We start from the raw sequence: 5,174 nt of genomic DNA, 5'->3' as shown, positions 1-5,174 counted from the left end.
AGTCACCTCACTAATCTCTGGTGCAGCACAGCCCACACACTCTGCTCCTCTAGCACCAGTTTACTCACTGTGCCCTAATCTTGTTTATCTCATCACTGGCCCCCTTCCCACATCAATCCCTAGCCTGGAACTCTCTCCTGAAAGAGAATGTGGCTATTTCTGAACAAATCATCATAACTACTGAAAAATCTGAAATGCATGCTCTATTGCTGGTTGCCTGCTCCAAAATTCCTTCTTGTCTTATACCATCGAGTCATCTCCGACCCATAGCGATGCCATGGACACAGCTCTCCAGAAGGCCCCACCTCCATCTGCAGTCATTGTGGTACTGGATCCAAAGAGTTTACTTGGTAAAAATACTGAAGTGGTTGACCATTGCCTCTTTTCATGTGGTAAACTTAAGTCTCTGCCCTTGATTCTTGCCCATGCCGCTACTGCCCAGCACGGGTGAGTTTTGACTGGTAGCAGATTGCCTTCCACTCGCTAGCCACTGCCCAAGCTAGGAATGGAATGGCTATGCCTCTGCTTGACTCTCCCTCCTGTAGTAAAGACTGGTAGAGTATTGGAAACTCTCCAGGTGTGACCCTGAGAGGGGTAATAGCATTGTGCATGTCCTTATACTCTGTCACTTCCCTGATCTATAATTTATTTTAATGTCTGTCTCTACCACTAGATTGTAAGATCTTTAAGGGCAGGGATCAACTCTATTATATGGTACTCTCCCAAGTGCTTAATGTAATTCAGCACAATAAGCTCTCAATAAATACCAATGATTGATTGATTGATACTGTCCCCAGATAATGGCTCTGTTCTTTATTTGTGGTTTTGCTGTGGTACTTGCTAAGTGCTTACTATGTGCCTGCACTGTACTAAGCACTGGGGTAGATACAGGCTAACCAGATTGGACACAGTCTCTGTTCCACATTGGAGCTCACGGTCTTAACCCCCGTTTTACAAATGAGATAACTGAGGGACAGAGAAATTAAGTGTCTTTATTCATTCATTCATTCAGTCAGTCATATTTAGTGAGCGCTTACTGTGTGCAGAGCACTGTACTAAGTGCCTGGGAAGTACAAATCAGCAACATATACAGTCCCTACCCAACAACGGGCTCACAGTCTTGCTCAAGTTCACCCAGCAGACAAGTGATAGAGCCAGTAGACAAGTGGTAAAAAAGTGATTTTACCCTTATCCTTGCTTCCAGTTGACTTGGAACTGATGCCTGAGCCCTTGCAAGGCAGGAGTGCATTGAGGGGGCTCAACCTGGGAGTTGGAGCTGACAGTTAAAATGACATCTATCAGACAAAAACAAGCTGACAATAGAGATTCAAATGTCAGGGGATCAAGCTATATGTGTTAGGGGTCTTAATCATGTCTTCCCAGGCAAGTTCCTAGAGCATGGGCAGTGCCACTTTTTAGGTTTGCTCATTGTAATTATCCCTGGGTGTGACAGTACCCTCCTAAACTCTTACATATCAATACTTATGAAGAGATAAAAATCACAACTACAGGAATTTTCAGAGAAGATAAACTTTGGAATAGGCCAGATTTCTTTTCCATAAGTCTACCAGGGATTTCCCTTACAAAAATTATTCCTACCACATAAAAACATAGATATTGTCAGAGAATTTCTGGCTAGCTACTCCACAGAAAATCTAGACACAATTCGGTTTAGCACTATAAGTATTAAAATAAAAAATTCTGAGCTTACATTGAATCTTTAAAGTCCTAAAAATTGAGGCTGTCAGTACTGTAAAAGACTTTGGGGATTCAGCAGATATCTGGTAAATCACTGCAGTTCTGATTTTCCATTTTTCACTCTAATTTTTTGCATTCTTTCAAATAAGTTCATGAGTGGTAAAACATCCAGAATTCATAAGGGGTGATGTCCTTATTTAATGAGGGAGATGATAGGCTGTTTCCTGACCCATGGAATACAATTTATATAGTTAATGCGCCTAAGCAGCTTTATGTACCTAACATGGCTTTGGCTCTTTACCTTACAACCTAGTAATTATGATGTTCAAGGTTCAGATTTAAATAACTATGACTCCTACCAGATGATTTGTTTTCTGATGATGACTGGAGCTTGTGAATAAAATGCTAGAGATTACCAGCTCCTTGAACTTAACTGCTGTTCTAGCATATTCCTGCCAAAATCAGCTCACATTATCATGGTGGTACAAATAGTTGCACCATTTGGAAATGCCACAATATAGTACTTTTATTTTTGAATGCTTCTACATAACTGAACTGAACTCTAAGGCACAGGAGAGCCACGAGGAGTAGGGTGAGGGGAGTTGACAGAGTTCAGAATACATTGGAGAATAAATAATATTTCAAGTCAATTTCAGTTGTTTCTTGGGTCTCTTTTGTGGATGAAGGGGTTGATAAGCTCAACACATTTTTTTTTAAATCACATTTTTTAAATCTAGTTTGATGATGATTCTAAAATAAAAGTGACTAGTCATAATAGAAGAGAATGAAATGAAGCAGCAGGGCTTAGTGGATAGAGCACAGGCCTGAGAGTAAGCGCTCAATAAATACAATTGAATGAATGAATGAATAAAAGACCTGGGTTCTAACCCAGTTCTTTCACTTACCTGCTGTGTTACCCCGTGTCACTTAACTTCTCTGTGCTTCAGTTATCTCATCTGCAAAATGCAGATTAAGGCTGTGAGCCCCATGTGGGACATTGACTTTGTCCAATCTGATTAGTTCCTGGCACATAGTAAGAGCTTTAACAAATGCCATAAAAAAATAAGAATCAATAACCACCTCAAAAACATTATGTAAATTTGTAGGTTTTTTTTAAAAAAAATTCCTGACTATAAAGTCAATTTAAGCATTTACACAAATCTGATAAAAATTCAGATTAAAATTTATTACTCTTTTATCAAATCTACTCTTCATCATTTTAAGAAAAACGTTTGTACACTTGGGAGATAAAAAAATATGTTTGCAGAAAAGGATTGCTTTCTTAAAGGAGCTGTAATATATTTTCTCTAAAGATGAAGTGACATTCAGTAAATTCATGAAATAAATAGTGTCTAGTTTCTGAAAAGCAGCTTCTCTGGTAGAGCAAATCAATTAAAACCAGCAATTTTTAAACCCATGGGAGTTGAAGGGTTGGAAACTTTTTGTACCCCACTCATTCATTTAGGGAAATCACTCACGATGAACTTGTCTGTTCATACGATGGTACCCTTGGCAAATTTTCCTCTTTTGTAATCTTTATGGGAGAGAGATACCCATTATCATAAATTTTAAATCTTGCAGCAAGTACATAGGAAAATACAAGTCTATACATGTATAACAGCTGCACAACGGCCTCTTGGGATAAATGTATTATGGATGTAGAACAGTCATAACAGCTCGCACGATCACATTTTTCCCATTACTTGGGTTTTATACCTGTGCCATCTGGGCATTACACCTGCAAGTTCTATCAGATCTTTCAGTGTCTGGTTTTCCAAGTAGCCTTACCTTGGCCTCTAATGCTGATTTTTTTATTTCCTTTTTTTTGCCCAAATCAAATCTATAACTGCTTTCCATATAGAGCATCTACCAGTTGGCAGTACATTAAATAAGGATTTGTGCACCTACTCCATATTAAATGTCATATGATTTTACAAAATTAATTACAATATGGTGGATCAGCACCCCTGAGATTATCCCCTCCAGCCAAGACCGTGTCTGGAAAGAGGACTAAATCTTGACTGATAGCAGGAGAAGAAATCTACTCACCTTGAAAGGAAGAAATGCTTGTCCCCTCCTGGCAGCAGAGTGAAGATTAATTCCAGATATACTGTCCCTGGTTCTATACTCTTGCCAAGCATGGCATGGGACATGTCTCCTTCAGAGCTGGGTGATGCATGTATATTAGAGGCAGAGGGTTTTTATCTGCTTTCCCCACCCAAAATTCATGGGTCAAAAGGACACAAAAGGACTGTAAGGATGGCTTTTACAAGCCCTCTCCCCAAAATATAGGTTCAAAATCATCTGACAATTCCATATCAATTGGACTAATCATACATGATTTTTCCATTGATGCGCAGTACATTTTTAGACAAAATATGTAAAGGTTTAGTCCATTTTAATCTAAACTAATGCCATTCCAAATATATTTTTAAACCTGTCTTTTAAAAATACTTTAATAGGATTCTATATTTAATAATGTTAATACTAGATTCAGATCAACCATACTGTATATTGCAACACTTCTGCTATACCTTTTTTCCTAAGTATGGGATATGAACCATGACATTACAATCTTAAAGCTGTAACAAGAATGAGTTATGTTTGTACTATTTCCCATTCTCATTATATTCTTTGTCACACAATGAATTAATGTTGTGCCATTTTCTATTCTCATTACAATCTTTTCTTTATGAATGGGATATCAGAATTTTAATGTCTTTTGTAATCTGTGAATTATAGTAGTGTGTTTTGGTATACTAGTATGACCTTGTTAGTATTTTGCATTTTGATTGGCTAGCTTAACTTGTATGCGACATGCAGAGACGATGGTTAGAATGATTGACCAAGTAATTCTATTTATGTTTGTTTCAGTCAGCAGAAATGACAAAATAAATACCTTTTCAAATTCATATTTTATAGGGTGTTTTGGTAGCATTTAAACACATTTCTGAACCAAAAAAATCCCAAAACTAATAAAAAACTCTTCCAAATTATGAACCAGATATGGATACGATGAATAGTTTTCTGGGAATTTGCAGGGCAGACCCTCATTTACATAGTCTATCCCACTAACAGCTATTTCCTCTGCTGGCTGTCCTGAAATGAAGGTCCACGTCATCAATCGTATTTATTGAGCGCTTACTGTGTGCAGAGCACTGTACTAAGTGCTTATGACATGCCAGGTAATATCTGAAGGAAGGATTCGCGGATGACACAGGGTCATCCTAATCACCAACAGCATATTACAGTCACTGATGGGACACTCAGCTCTAGGATAGCCAGTAGCCCTAAATTATTCCAGTAGATTGCTACTACTTTCCCACATCCTTTAGGTTTAACTCCCCTAAAAGGTATGTGGGATGAGGTCTACTTTTTTACAGTAACTACTACAATGTATAATGTGGTGCCCAGCACATGTTAAGCAGTACCTGATAAATACCATTATTTCTACTAATCAGTTCTAAGGGTAGACA

The 5,174-nt window shown here is 38.1% G+C and overlaps 1 non-coding gene across 1 annotated transcript; it reads right to left on the bottom strand.

Moving 5' to 3' along the window:
- Nucleotides 1–457: 457 nt before the first annotated feature.
- LOC119924823 lies at nucleotides 458–595 on the bottom strand. The gene has a single exon (XR_005449513.1). It is a non-coding gene; the product is annotated as a small nucleolar RNA SNORA7 (small nucleolar RNA).
- Nucleotides 596–5,174: the final 4,579 nt, after the last annotated feature.

The sequence above is a fragment of the Tachyglossus aculeatus genome, chromosome 2 (genome assembly GCF_015852505.1).
Source record: "Tachyglossus aculeatus isolate mTacAcu1 chromosome 2, mTacAcu1.pri, whole genome shotgun sequence".
Taxonomy (NCBI): Eukaryota; Metazoa; Chordata; class Mammalia; order Monotremata; family Tachyglossidae; genus Tachyglossus; species Tachyglossus aculeatus.
Note: the sequence above shows the minus strand (reverse complement) of the source record. Positions and strands in the feature narration are given on the sequence as shown.